We start from the raw sequence: 16,356 nt of genomic DNA on the forward strand, positions 1-16,356 counted from the left end.
TGGATAACAGAAGATATCAGGAGGGAAATAAAAAAATGCTTAGAAGGAAACGAGAACAAAGACACATCATATCAAAATCTCTGGGACACTTTGAAAGCAATATTTAGAGGAAGGTTTATTTCATGGGGCACATTCAACAAAAGAAGTAGGAATCAACAAATAAACGACTTAACACTATAGCTCAAAGCCCTAGAAAAAGAAGAGCAGACCAACAAAAAAAGTAGTAGAAGACAGGAAATAGTTAAAGTCACAGCCAAAATCAACAAAATTGAAACAAAAGAAACAATCGGAAAAATGAACAAAATAAATAGTTGGTTCTTTGAAAAAATGAACAAAATTGATTAACCCTTAGTCACACTAGCAAAGAAAAAGAGGGAGAAAACTCAAATTACTAAAATTCGGGATGAACAAGGAAATATCACAGCAGACACGAGTGAAATACAAAACATAATTAGAAGCTATTTTGAAAATCTATACTCCAACAAATCAGAAAACCTCGAAGACATCAACAAGTTTCTAGAGACATATGAATTACCTAAACTGAACGAGGAGGACATACACAACTTAAATAAATCAATTTCAAGCAACGAAATAGAAGAGGTCATCAAAACCCTACCAACAAAGAAAAGTCCAGGACCACATGGGTTCTCAGCCGAGTTCTACAAAACCTTTAAAGAGGAGCTCATTCCAATACTCCTCAAAGTATTCCATGAAATAGAAGAGGAGGGAACCCTCCCAAACTCATTCTATGAAGCCAATATCACCCTGATACCTAAACCAGACAGAGACACATCAAGGAAAGAAAATTTCAGACCAATATCCTTAATGAACATTGACTCAAAAATTCTCAACAAAATTTTAGCAAATCGCATACAAAAATATATTAAAAAGATAGTGCACCACGATGAAGTGGGTTTTATCCCAGGGATGCAAGATTGGTTCAACACCCAGAAATCAAAAAATGTAATTCACCATACCAACAGACTAAAAGTTAAGAATCACATGATTATTTCAATAGCTGCAGAAAAAGCATTCGATAAAATACAGCATCCCTTCATGCTCAAAACACGAGAAAAAATCGGGGTAATGGGAACATTCCTTAACATTGTAAAGGCCATCTACGCTAAGACCGTGGCCAATATCATTCTAAATGGTGAAAAACTGAAAGCATTCCCCCTAAAAACTGGAACAAGGAAGGGATGCCCTCTTTCAGCACTTCTATTCGACATCATCCTTGAGACTCTAGCCAGAGTCATTAGAAAAACCAATGAAATTAAAGGAATACGAATAGGAAAAGAAGAACTCAAACTATCCCTGTTCGCTGATGATATGATTACATATTTAGAGGAACCTGGAAATTCCACCAGAAAACTCTTAGAACTCATAAGTGAATTCAGTAAAGTAGCAGGTTACAAGATCAATGCTCATAAATCCAATGCATTTTTATACATAAGTGATGAATCTTCAGAAAGAGAAATTAGGAAAACTGCCCCATTCCCAATAGCATCAAAAAAAAAATAAAATACTTGGGAATCAATGTCACAAAAGAGGTGAAAGACCTCTACAATGAGAACTACAGAACACTAAAGAAAGAAATTAAAGAACGTTAGAAGATGGAAAGATCTCCCATGTTCTTGGATAGGCAGATTTAATATTGTCAAAATGGCCATACTACCAAAAGTGCTATACAGATTCAATGCAATTCCAATTAAAATCCCAATGATGTACCTAACAGAAATAGAGCAAGCAGTTATGAAATTCATCTGGAAGAAAAAAAAAACCCAGAATAGCTAAAGCAATCCTCAGCAGAAAGAGCGAAGCAGGGGGTATCGCAATACCAGATCTTCAACTCTATTACAAAGCAACAGTAACAAAAAAGGCATGGGGTATTAGTACCAAAATAGACAGGTAGATCAATGGTACAGAATAGAGGACATGGACACAAACCCAAATAAATAAATTTTCTCATACTAGACAAAGGTGCCAAAAATATGCAATGGAGAAAAGATAGCCTCTTCAACAAATGGTGCTAGGAAAACTGGAAAACCATATGCAACAGAATGAAAATAAACTCCTCTCTCTCACCCTGCACAAAACTCAACTCAAAATGGATCAAGGACCTCAGAATTAGACCAGAGACCCTGCATCTTATAGAAGAAAAAATAGGTCCAAACCTTCAACTTGTTGGCTTAGGATCAGTCTTCCTTAACAGGACTCCCATACCACAGGAAATAAAAGCAAGAATCAACAACTGGGATAGATTCAAACTAAAAAGCTTTCTCTCATCAAAGGAATCTATCAGTAATGTGACGAGAGAGCCTACAGAGTGGGAGAATATCTTTGCCACTCATACTTCAAATAGAGCGCTAATTTCCAGAATCTATAAAGAACTCAAAAAACTCTACACCAAGAATACAAATAATCCAATCAACAAATGGGCTAAGGATATAAACAGACACTTCACAGAAGAAGATCTACAAGCAATCAACAGATATAGGAAAAAATGTTCAACATCTCTAGTAATAAGAGAAATGCAAATCAAAACTACCCTAAGATTTCATCTCACTCCAATTAGAATGGCGATTATCAAGAACACAAGCAACAATAGGTGTTGGTGAGGATGTGGGGGAAAAGGTACATTCACACACTGCTGGTGGGGTTGCAAATTAGTGCAGCCACTCTGGAAAGCAGTGTGGAGATTCCTCAGAAACCTTGCAATGGAACCACCATTTGACCCAGCTATCCCACTCCTTGGCCTATACCTAAAGGACTTAAAATCAGCATACTACAGAGATGCAGCCACATCAATGTTCATAGCTACTCAATTCACAATAGCCAGATTGTGGAACCAACCTAGATGACTTTCAATTGATGAATGGATAAAGAAACTGTGGCATATATATACAATGGAATATTACTCCACCACGAAGAATGATAAAATTATGGCATTTGCAGGCAAATGGATGAAATTGGAGAATATCATGCTAAGTGAGATAAACCAATCTCAAAAAACTAAAGGACGAATGATCTGGCTCATATGCGGATGAGGACATATAATGGGGGGTAGGAGGGGTTAGCGTTAGGGTTAGGGTTAAGTTTAGGGTTAGGGATAAGGAGGGTGGTAAGAATGGAGGAAGGAAGGACTGTATAGAGGGAACAGAGGTATGGGAGGGGTGGGGGGAAGGGAAAAAAATAACAATAAATCAAACAACATTGCCCTATGCAAATTTATGATTACACAAATGGTATGCCTTGACTCCATGTACAAATAGAGAAACAACATGTGTCCCTTGTGTTTAAATAATAAAAAATAAATCAATAAATCAATAAATCAATAAATTAAATATGCATTAAAGGGTACGAGGCAAAGGGCCAATATGTACCCAAGAAAGAAAGGGAGAGCATATGCAAATAGAGTAAAGTTAATAACAGAATCTGACTAAAGAACAAGTGTTCTTCGTACTGTTTTCAGTCTTGTAACTTTTTTGTAAATTTAAAATTATCTTCATATTTAATTTTTTTTAAAAAAACAAGACTGTGTAAACATGGACATGGGAAGATATCTAGAACGTCTGAGTGGGAAAAAAAGCAGATTTCAAACATAAAAAAAAGTTATAGCTCAACTAAGATAAAGAGAGAATATTTAAATATTAGAAAAGAGACATTATAACTGATGCCTCAGAAATAAAAGGATTATGAAGAAAAAAACATGAAAAATTATATGCCAACAAATTAGGTTAATGTAGAAGTAATGGATAAATTCCTAGAAACTTTCAATGTACCCAAAGTGAGTAGTGGAGAATTGTAAAATCTTAAAATATTAGTAAGGAGACTGAAATGTGAAGAGAGAGCCTACTGATTAGGAGAAAGTCTTTACCACGCGCACTTCAGATAGAGCACTAATCTCCAAAAATTATAAAGAACTTAAAGTACTTAACACCAAAAATCCAAAAAATCCAATCAATAAATGGGTTAAGGAATTGAGCACCCACTTCACAAGAGAAGAAATACAATTCATGAACAAATAAATAAAAAAATGTTCAATATCTCTGGTTGTTAGACAAATGCAAATCAAAACCAAGATTTCATCTCACTCCAATTAGAATGGCTATTATCAAGAATATAAGCAAAAACAGGTGTTGGTGAGGATGTGGGGAAAATGGTACCCTCATACATTGCTGGTAGGACTGCAAATTGGTGCAGTCACTCTGGAAAGCAGTATGGACATTCCTTAGAAAATTTGGAATAGAACCACCATTTGACCCAGCTATCCCCCTTCTAGGCCTATACCCACAGGAATTAAAATCAGCATACTTCAGTGATGCAGCCACATCAATGTTTATAGCAGCTCAAATCACAATAGCTAGATTGTAGAACAAACTTAGATGCCCTTCAACAGATGAATGGATAAAGAAACTGTGGTATATATACACAATGGAATATTACTCTGTCATAACAAAGAATAAAATTATAGAATTTTATAAATGGATGGAGTTGGATAATATCATGCTAAGAGAAATAAGCCAATCCCCAAAATACAAAAGCCTAATGTTTTATCTGATAAGTAGATGCTGATACATAGCAGGGGTGGCAGGTAAGAGAAGAATGGAGGAACGTTTTATTGTGTAGAGGGAAATTGGGGGAGGAGAGGGGATGGGGAGAAGAAAGATGGTGGAATGAGATAAACATCATTACCCTATGTAAATGTATGATTACACAAATGGTGTGACTCTACATTGTGTGTAACCAGAGAAATAAAAAGTTGTACTCCTTTTGTGTACAATGAATCAAAATGCATTCTGCTGTTATGTATAACCAAATAGAACAAATAATTTAAAAATAAAATTAAATTACTTTTGGGCAGAAAACAAAAAACACAAAGCAAAAAAAAAAAAAAAATAACCAGTAGGCTTTGCTAGGTAATCCTACAAAAATTTTTAAGAATTAATGCCAATCCTTCTAAAACTCTAAAGAATGAAGGTGGGGGTATAGTTCCAAACTCATTTTATGAGGCCAGTGCCACTCTAATAACAAAACTGGACAAAGATACAAAATAGAAAACAATACTTCAGTATCTCTGGTGAACATAAATGCAAAAATCCTCCAGAAAACCAAATTTGCCAGCACTTTGAAAGGATCGTATTTCATGGCCAAGTGGGATATTTCTCTGGAATATATGAACATATATGAATATCACTTAATAAGATACACCAAATTATGAAAATGAAGGATAAAGATGACATGATCATCTCAATAGATATAGAAAAGTCATGTGACAAAATTCAACACCTTTTCATGATGAAAACTCTCAAAACACTAGAAGTAGAAGAAAATTACTTCAAAAAAATAAAGACTATATCAAAGAGCCCACAACTAACAACAAACCCCATGGTGAAAAACTAAGTTTTTCCTCTAAGATCAGGAACAAAGTAAGGATGCTCACTGTGATACCTCTACTCAAGATAGCATTAGAAACTGTATCCAGAGCAATTAGGTAAGAAAAAGAAATAAGAGGCATCTAAATTAGAAAGGAATTAGTAAAACTGTCTCTCTTCACAAATTAAGTGATTTTATATATACAAAATCATAAAGATTCCAAATGCAAAAGAAAACTGTTAGAACTAATAAATGAATTCAGTAAAGGTGCAACATACAAAGTCAACATGTAAAAACCAGTTGTGTTTCCAAACACTGACAATGAAAAATCCACAAAGAAAATTGAGGAAACGACTGTATTTTCAACAGCACCAAAAGTATAAAATGCTAAGGAATAAACTAAACCAAGGTGGTGAAAGACGCGTACACTGAAAGCTAGAAAACACTGATGGAAGAAATTAAAGAAGAACAGATAAATTAAAGGACATCCTGAATTAATGGATTATAAGACTTAATAGTGTTAAAATGTTAATACTACCCAAAGAAATCTATCAAGTCATTGTGGCATCAAATCCATCAAAATCTTAGTGGAATTTTTAACAAAAATAGAAATAACAATTTTTAAATTCATATGGATTCACAAAAGGCACCCATAGCCAAAACAATATTGAGGAAGAAAAACCAAGCTAGAGACCTCACACTTCCTGAATCCAAAACATATTAAAAACTAGAGTAATCAAAACAGCATGGAACTAGCATAAGGGCATATATGTAGACCAATTTGGAAAAGAATAGTGAGCCCAGAAATAAACTCACACATATGCAATCAAATGATCTTTGACAAGGATGCCAAGACTACATATAGGGAAAGGATAATGTTTCAACAGATGGTGTTAGGAAAATTGGATATCCATGCAAAAGAATGAAATTGAATACTTATCTTACACCATAAAAATATCAACTCAAAATTAATTAAAGATTTAAATGAAAGACCTGAAACCATAAAAGTCCTATCAGCAAAACATGAAGGAAAATATTCATAACATTGGTCCTGGCAATAATTTTTTTGGATATAACATTAAAAGCATAGGCTATAACATAAATAGTCAACAAATACATGAATAATGTTCAACAACATTAGCAATTAGGGAAATGTAAATTAAAACTGCACTGAGATTTCATCTTACTCTAATCAGAATGGCAATCATCAAGAATACAAATAATAAATGCTGGAGAGGATATGGAGAAGAAGGAACATTTTTATACTCTTTGTGGGACTGTAAGTTAGTACAACCACTATGTAAATCAATATGGAGGTTCCCCAAAGGACTAGGCATGGAACCATCATATGACCCAGCTATATCACTCCTCAGTATTTACTCTAAAGAATTAAAGGCATTTTACTACAGTGATACATGCATACCCATTTTTACTTTTTTTTCTGTTCATACACATATATCTAACAATAGTTTTTACACAGAATGCTAAGAGCACTTTTCTTCATATTTTACAGAGGCATTAAACATACAAACTTTCTATTAATATTCATAGCCATAGTACATCCAAATCTAATTTCTAGATAGATACATTATAATTTGCTTAGAATTTAAAGGCTTAATGGCAAAAATCAGGGGAGGAAAGAGTACAAGCTAGAGACCTCACACTTCCTGAATCCAAAATATATTAAAATCTAGAGTAAATCTATTTTACACAACTGGCTGAAAATTAAATTCAAGAGATAATAAATAAAATTTAATATGGTCTCATATGCCCTGAAGGAGGTGGTACCCAATTTGTAGGGGTAATTGCTATGTCCAAATAATTGCCTATTAGGAACTTCTGCGACTGCAAGATCATGGAATCGTCAGTCCCCTTTCTGCCAGACATGGTGCTGCCAATCTCCTTAACTCGATAGCCAGGTCTTTTAAGATCCATAAAAACAATTGCTAAATTGAAGTGTGTTCCCTTCTTTATAGCTTCTGGGTAGAGTTCTTTTATTAAACTAGTTAGTTCTTTCAAAGTTGCATCCATCCAGGTATAAATCTGGAGCTTGCTGGAAGGTACGTTTCCATGGAAGAATTCATCCATTCAGTGGTGGTGGTTATTTGTGGTAAGGAATCGCAGCAGGAGCAGGCCTATCTTCTCATGATCAATTGACTTCTCTGGCTCCTTCTTAATTTCCTCCTGGGTAACACCCGATTCCATGGCCCTCTTCCTCCTTGGGCCTGCGAGACACTTGCCTTGACCTCCAACCCCGACAGCTACCATGAGCATTAAGTCCTGCATACCCATTTTTATAACAGTGCAAACTATGGAACCAGCATGGGGGTCCATTGATGGATGGATGAATTGATAAAAAAAATGTGGTATATATACATAATGGAGTTTTATTCAGCCATAAAGAAAAATGAAATTAGGGAACTTGGAGGAAAATGGATGGAACTAGAGATCCTCATGTTAAACAAAATAAGTCAAACTTGGAAGGTTAAGGGACATAAGTTTTCTCTAACTTGCAGAAATTAGAGGAGAAAAAGGGAAACAAAGGTGGGGGTGGATCTCCTAAACATCAGAGGGATATCAGTAGAAGAAAGGGACTAAGGGGTGGGACAGAGGGAGGGAGGGAGTATATGCCAGGGAGTCATAGTGACTAAATTATATTGTTATATTGTGTGCATGAACAAATATGAAACAACAAATCCCATCTATATATAACTGTAATGCACCAATACAAATGAAGAAATAAAAATAAATACACAAGCTCGGAGCAGTGATGCATGCCTGCAATCCCAGTGGTTCAGGAGGCTGAAGCAGGAGGATCTCAAGTTCAAAGCCAGTCTCAGCAAAAGCAAGGCTCCAAGCAACTCAGTGAGACCCTGTCTCTAAATAAAATACTAGACCCGTGGTCTAGTACCCCTGAGTTTAATGCCCAGTACCCCACTAAATAAATACTTAATTTGAAAAGGGAAAAAAACGTAAGCTAGAAAAGCAAAAAGAGACAAGTGGAATTAAGTCAACTATGAAGTTTCTGAATGGCAAAGGAAACTATCCATAAGAGTAAAAAGGCAACCTACAGAATGCAAGAGAATATTTTAAAACCTATATAACAAATAAGCAATTAATATCCAAAATATATAAGGTTTTATGAAACAATAGAAAAAATAAATATGGACATTAAATATGGACAAAGGACTGACATAGATAATTCTCTGAAGACATAAAAATGACCAACTGGTATATGAAAAGGAGAACAATATTACCAACCATCAGAATAATTCAAATTAAAACCATTATGAGTTATTACCTCACACCTTTTAAGATGGTTACTATTTAGAAAAACAGAAAATAACAAGTATTACACATTGTATCTTATGAGAGCTATAGGTAATATACGGTATAATACTTTGGAGAAAAGACAGCCTCTTTAACAAATGGTGGTAAGAAAACTGGTTAGTGTTATGTAGAAGAATGAGACTAGACCCTTATCTCTCACCCTGCAAAAATATCAACTTAAAATGAATCAAAGATCTAGGAATTAGACCAGAAACTCTGCAACTCCTAGAAGAAAAGGTTGGAACAAAATTCCAGCATATAGGCACAGGCAACTTTCTCAATAGGACTCCTAAAGCTTAGGAAATAATACCAAGAAGTAATAAATGGGATGACATCAAATTAAAAGAATTCTGCATGGCAAATGAAACAATTATGAATGTGAAGAGAACCTATGGAATGAGAGATATTCATTGTTAGCTACTCTCCTGACAGATGAATAGATAAAGAATATGTGGTATAAAATTATGTAATCAACCCAGATGTCATGCATTGATTGAGAAAACGTGTAATATACACAGAATAGAGTTCTACTCAGGTATAAAGAAGAATAAAATAATGGCAATTGCTGGGAATTGGATGGAAATGGAGAAAATCATGTTGAGTGAAAAAATCCTAACTCAGAAAATCAAGAGCTAAATGTTTGCACTCAGATGTGCAAGCTAGAGCAAAGTAAGGGAAAGTGGCAGGGAAAGATATTGGATATCAAAGATATAAGGTAGATCAGTAGAGTAGAAGAAGGAGAACAAAAAGGAGGAAGGACAGAAGGGAAATGAGTAGAAACATGGAATGAATTAAACAACAGTATGTTACATACATATATATTTATATATATATAAATATTCTAAAAAGAATTTCACCAAAAATAATTGAATTTTAATCAATTTTGATTAAATTACCAATCAAAAATTAAAAGCTGAAAGGAAGATAATAGAGGGGAGGAAAGAGAACAGGGGGAGGGTAGAGAGAAGGAAAAGGAGAGGGGGGAATGAGGATTAAAATCAAAATCAAATTCACTGCATGTATTAGTTTGTCAAAATGAACCCTCATATTCTGTGTAATTATAATGTATTTTTTTAAAAAAAGGAAAGAAAATGTGGTGTATATACACAATGGAGTTTTATTCAGTTATAAAGAAAATGAAATTATGGCATTTACAGGAAAATGGATGCAACTTGAGACCATTATGTTTAGTGAAATAAGCCAAACTCATCTTTTATGTAGACACAAGAGAAGAAAAAGAAAAAGAAAGGTGGTGGTGATACCATGAAAAGGAAAGGGAGATGAACACTACTATGGTGGGTGGAGGGAGGAAATGGGGAAGTACTGGGGAAGGATGTTGGCCAAACTAAATTGTTATATTGTGTGCATGTTCATCTTTGTGTACAATTACAATGTACCAACAAATTGTAGAGAAAGAAATAAACAGTATTTTGTAATTCAGGATATTTGCTAAATGTGTAGATTATAGCTGCTCCTGCCATGAAGGAAAATGGGTAAATATTTGAGATGATAACTATGTTAATTTCTTTCACAATAGTAAATATGCATACATTATATACATGTATATATTTATATATACCTCATGGCATCATATTATATATATGCTAAATATATAACACAATATCATTTCTTTTAAAAGGAAAACAAGTGTTATTGAAATTGGAACCTCTGTGCACTGTTGCTGGGACTGTAAAATGATATAGCAACTATGGAAAACAGTATGGAAGTTTCTCATTAAATTAAAAATAAAACTATCAAATGATACAGTAATTCCACTTCTGAGAACGTATTCAGAAGACTCAAAACAGTATCTGGTAGAGATATTTATATGCCCATGTTCACTGTAGCATTTTTCATAACAGCCAAGAGGTGGAAACAACCTACATATCCATCAAGAGATGCATAGATACACAAACTGTGCTCTAACGGAATATTATTCAGCTTTTAAAAGGAGGAAATCCTATTGTATCTTATGACATGGATGAACCCTGAGGACTTCATGCTAAGTGAAATAATCCATCCACAGGACTAATACTGCATGATTTTACTTATAAAAAATATTTAAAATACTCAAATTCACAGAAGCAGAAAGGAGAATGGTGGTTGCCACAGACTGGGAAGAAAGGGACATGTGGAGCTGCTGTTCAGTAAGTATAGAGTTTCAACCATACAAGATGAAAAGGCACTCTGGAAGCCTGCTGTACATCAATATGCATTCAGTTAACAATACTGAACTGTACACTTAAAATTTTGCAAAGAAGATAGATTTCATATTATGTGTATTGTACACAATAAGAAGTAGAAGACAATCCTACCCTATCTGTAATTATTTTAATATATAAATAGTATAAATGAACAAATTAAAAGATAGTCTGACAGTAGATTTAAAAAGAAGCATGGCCCACCTTTTTTGTTGTATACAAGAAATTCAAAGTAACAACATGAGAACATCAAAAGTAAAAAGATGCAGGGGTTGGAGTTGTGGCTCAGTGGTAGAACATTTGCCTGGCATGTGTGAGGTCCTGGGCTCAATCCTCAGCACTGCATATAAATAAATAAAATAAAAGATCCATTGCCAACTAAAAAATATGAAAAAAGTAAATAGGTAGAAAAAAGCTATGTCATTGAAACATGAATTTTTTTTAAAGTGTCGGTAGGTATACTGATATCAGATAAAGTAGACTTCAAAGCAAAGAAAATTACTAAATAGAAACAGAACATTACATCATATACAAAAATAACAATTATGTATAGAAAGAATAGATTAGAGGTTGGGGAACAGGGTAAAGAAGGGAGGTGTGCCTTTAAGCAGGCTGAACATCTTTAGTGATATTTATTACATGAAGCTAGACATGTGAAAAATGCATACAGCTACACACTCACAAGTACTTATGAAAGAGGGAAATATGAATGAGATCAATGCCATTATCCTGTTTTTTGGATATTATACTGTTGTTATGAAATATAACACTGGAGCAGGGAAGGTGACGTGTGAACAGGATCTCTCTGTAAATTTACTACAACTTCCTATGAATATTTCAAAAATAGCACATACAGTATATTTATTTATGTATATGTCAGTGCCTGTCTGTTTATTCAGAAACTGACTACTTTTCACTTTCCCTGCTACTGCTACCCTAATCCAACTATTTTCTCTCTTTGGATTACAGTAATATTTTCCTAACTGATCTCCCTACTTTTCTTGCCTCTCCACAGAGCAGCCAGAATATTCCCTTTATATAAATTGAAGCAATTCTCTAATCTCTCAACATTCCATGCTTTCCCAACACAGAGTAAAATCCAAAACTGCTGGTTGCCCTAGGGCAAGACTATCTGATTTGGTCTCAGAACACATCTTTTACCTACTATTTACTCTCACTATCTCCCTCACTCTCTACATTCTAGATACATCAGCCTACTTACTAAACCTTGAACATGCTAATAAGGATCTCACCTCAGGACCTTTGCCCTCCCTATTGTGCTTGAAACACTCTTCCTCCAGATATTTGCATGTCCTACTCCCTTGTCTCATTCAGGTTTCTGCTCAATGTAACCTTATCAGAGACATTCTCCCTTACCACTGTATCTAAAATAGCACCACGTATTTCTCCTTTTCCCCTTATCTTGCTTTATTAGCCTCATGTCCCTTGTCACTAAAATCATGTATCATATATTGTTTATTCATTGCCTGTTATCATCCTCTAGAATGCAAACTCCATTGGTGCAGGAAGTCCATTCTGTTTACCACTGTGTCTAAAACAGTACCTAAAACAGAGCTGAACATTTAGCAGACATTCAATAAATATATATTTAATGAATGTATAGATCAAAAGGGGAAAACTGGTTTGGTTTAAAATCTGGGTTTCCCAGTAGCTAAGATATGATATTTATATCACTGTTTCTTTAAGCCTAGCAATACTATATCATGTACTTCAATTATCTGTTCTTTAGTATCTGTTTTTGTATCTTTTAAAATTTTATTTTTGAAATAAGTGGATGTTACCCATGGACTTCTGATATTTTCTGCATCATTGTTAACACATAGATTTTTCTTCTTCTCCTCTACATTGACTGTATTACTTAGACAAAAATAAAACATTATTTTATTTTTTGAGGATTTTTTAAAGCATGTTGACATATTATCAGATACTTTGGTTATTGTGCATGCTTGTACCTAGGAAAAACTAAAAACCACAGAGTTTGCATTCTAATCACAGCTTTTATATTAACTTAATTTGCAACTTTAGACAAGTCTTATTTTACTAAAAATATCTCTGGGCCTTAATTTCCTTCAAATGAGTAGACTAGATGATATGATCTCTAACATTCATTCTTGTTCTCTGAATGAAAATAAGCACGTGGTAAATGTGATCTATTTCTTCTTTTTTTTAGAAACATTTTATACATGTGTCTTTATATAATGTATTCCTGTATTCCATGCATCATGGTTTATACTCCACAGTAGACACTATTTGAAATTATATTCATCCCACAACTCCCCTCCTCTGAAAACTGTATGTATCCTTATTTATGGTTGGGGTCTAACAGCCATAAATATACAACATGATTTTGCCCCTCCATCCATAGATAAGCTGGACATATGGTCCAAACAGTGTCAATCAGAATTGGGAATTAGGATTCAGAAATGCTAATGAGTCTCTTCTGATTGCCTGAATTTAGAATGTGTAAACTTGGGAGCTCTTGGGTAAGCCATGTGTTGAGGGAGTGAGAAGAATGAAATACACCTACTGAAAGAAATAGAGTTCAACAGGAGACCCTCTGATGGCTATGACCTCAGGGATCTGGAGGGAGAAGAGAAAGAGCAAATAACAGTTCCTGAACTATTGGATAGCTTTTCATCCTAGTTCAGGTCCTTCATCATGTGCAAATTCTATATATTCATTCATATTTGCTCTCTCCCCTATCATGCTTTAAGCTAGTTTGGAATATACTTTTATTATTTGATATCAAATATCTTTTTTTGAGACAGTTTCTAACTATGTTGCCCAGACTGGTCTTGAATTCATGGGTTCAAGCATTTTTTCTTCCTCAGACTCCAGAGTAGCCAGGACTACAAGTGTACACAAGCCTGGCTTACCAAAAATCTTTATTCAAGACACATACAAGGCAGGTGTGGTGGTGCATGCCTGTAATTCCAGCTAATTAGTAGTCCTGGGAGAGAGGACTGCAAGTTCAAGGTCATCATAGGCAACTGAGCAAAACCCTGTCTCAAAACCACAATGAAAAAGGGCTGGGTATGTAGCTCAGTGGTAGAGCTCTTACCTAGTGTGGCATGCACAACGCACTGCATTCAATCCCCAGTACCACAAAAGAAACATAATTGGGTCAGTAGTCAGTAAACAAATTATGTACAACTTAAAACTCTGGACATCTTATACAGAGCATCCTCACCACAGCTTCATTACATATTTGGATTACTCCTTAGTTAATTAGAAAATTCATGAGCAAGATATTATATTCCATATCTTTTAGTTAACTGAATTCCTGGGATTACCTAGATTAGAAACATTCATAATCAAATGTAAATACAAAATTATCTTTCAAAAGTCAAATGATTTTATATTTTTACAGATGTTCTATTACCTTCTGTAAAACCAACTACTATGAATTAAATAGATTTCACTAATTCCAACTTTGCATTTGATGTTCAGCTATAAGAAAAACATTCAGTCTCTCTTCCTCTCACCCATAAATACACACAGCAAAGCTTTATCACACATGTCGCAGGAATGGCAAAGGGGGTGGGAGATGAAGAGAATTCTAATTAGTTAAAAAATTCCAAAGAGCTAAATTTTTATGCAATTGATTTTATAACCTCTGTGCTGTTGTTTCCCTTGCTGTTACTCCTAAGATCTAACATCTACAAGTAAATAGCAATGAGTTACAGATAGAGGCAAATTATCACTACTGTAAGTAGTATGAAACAAAGGACTAGGTTTTTCCCCCTCTCGAAAAAGCATCAAAAGTAAATAGCAATCCTCTAGCACCCTATAATTAGGTGTAGTTGTGCTCTGTTCACATTAACGAGTTAAACAGAGTGGAAGTTCCAGTATTTCATCAGAACTTAATCTATGAATATCAGAAATGCTAGGTTTTAAAACTTATCCCAAAATAAAATAGAATAAAATATTAAAAATGTTGCAACATAACACAAACAATATGCAGACATTCATTATATGATTATTAATTCAGAACTGGGGAAGAAGGTCCTGGAATTTTACTACTTTCAGAGCTAGGACAACACCATCAACATATTAAGAAAACTGGGCGTATTCTTCACAGAACTAGAAAAAACAATCCTAACATTCATACAAAAGAACAAAAATCCTAGAATAGCCAAAGCAATTCCAAGCAAAACAACAATGCTAAAGGCACCAGTATACCTGATTTCATATTAAAATACTGAGCCATAGTAACAAAAGCAGCATGGTGCTGGCATAAAAACAGACATGAAGACCAATGGAATAGAAGGCATAGAGAAAAACCCAAACAGCTAGTCATCTGATTTTTGATAAAGGTGCCAAAAACACACACTGGAGAAAAGACAGCCTCTTTAACAAATGGTGCTGGGGAATCTGGATATCCATATTTAGGAAAATGAAAGCTACACCCCTATCTCCTACCCTGTACAAGTCAATTCAAAATGAACTAAAGACTTCAGCATAAGACCAGAAACTCTGAAACTGCTAAAAGAAACAAAGTGGAAACATTTCAACATGTAGGCATAACAACAATTTCTTGAATAGGACTCCTAAAGCTCAGAAAATAACAGCAAGAATCAATAAGTGGGATAACATTAAATTAAAAAGCTTCTGCACAGCAAAGGAAACAAAAGAGTGAAGAGACAGGCTATAGAATGGGAGAAAATTTTGCAAGCAATTTTTCTGACAAGTTATTAATATGCAGGACACCTAAGAACTCAAAAAAGTCAACCACTTTTATGTATATCTATAAAGCACCAATTTAAAAAACAATAAATAAAAAAAGGAAGACCAGTAAAGTAGAGGAAGGGCAGTAGGGGAGGATGGAGGAAAATACGAAGTACTAGGGACTGAAATGGAGCAAATTATATTCCATGCATATGATTATGTCAAATTAACCCAATTATTACATACAACTACAATGCACCAACGAAAACACTAAAAAACTGAGCCCCCCAAATAAATAAACCATTCACTGAATGGATAAATAAACTGAACAGAAATTTCTAAAACAAAAGTAGTACAAATAGTCTACAATTATACAGAAAAAAATATTCATCATCTTTAGCTATCAGGGAAATGCAAATCAAAACTACACTGAGATTCTATCTCACCTGTCAGAATGGCAATCATCAATAGAAATAATAATAAATGCTGGTAAGACTGCAAGAGAAAAAGAACTTTTATACAGTGTTGGTGGGAATGTAAATTAATACAGCCACTATGAAAACCAGTATGGATGGAAACCAGTATGGATGTTACTCAAAAAGTTAAGCCAGGCATGGTGGAACACACCCATAATCCCACAAACTCAGGAGGCTGAAGCAGGAGGATTCCATTCAAAGCCAGCCTCAGAAACCTAGTGAGGCCCTAAGCAACTAAACGAGACCCTGTCTTAAAATATAAAAAATAAAAATAAAATAAAAAG

At 34.5% G+C, this 16,356-nt stretch overlaps 1 protein-coding gene and 1 pseudogene across 9 annotated transcripts in view; both read right to left on the reverse strand.

Annotated features, from left to right (window-relative positions):
• ZC3H12B (zinc finger CCCH-type containing 12B) overlaps positions 1-16,356 on the reverse strand; it is a 359,165-nt gene that overhangs the window by 336,122 nt on the left and 6,687 nt on the right. The window lies entirely within an intron of this gene.
• LOC306651391 (histone deacetylase complex subunit SAP18-like) lies at positions 7,129-7,654 on the reverse strand (annotated as a pseudogene). Its single transcript has one exon. The product of its transcript is annotated as a histone deacetylase complex subunit SAP18-like (transcript).

The sequence above is a fragment of the Sciurus vulgaris genome (genome assembly GCF_902686455.1).
Source record: "Sciurus vulgaris genome assembly, chromosome: X".
Lineage (NCBI taxonomy): Eukaryota > Metazoa > Chordata > Mammalia > Rodentia > Sciuridae > Sciurus > Sciurus vulgaris.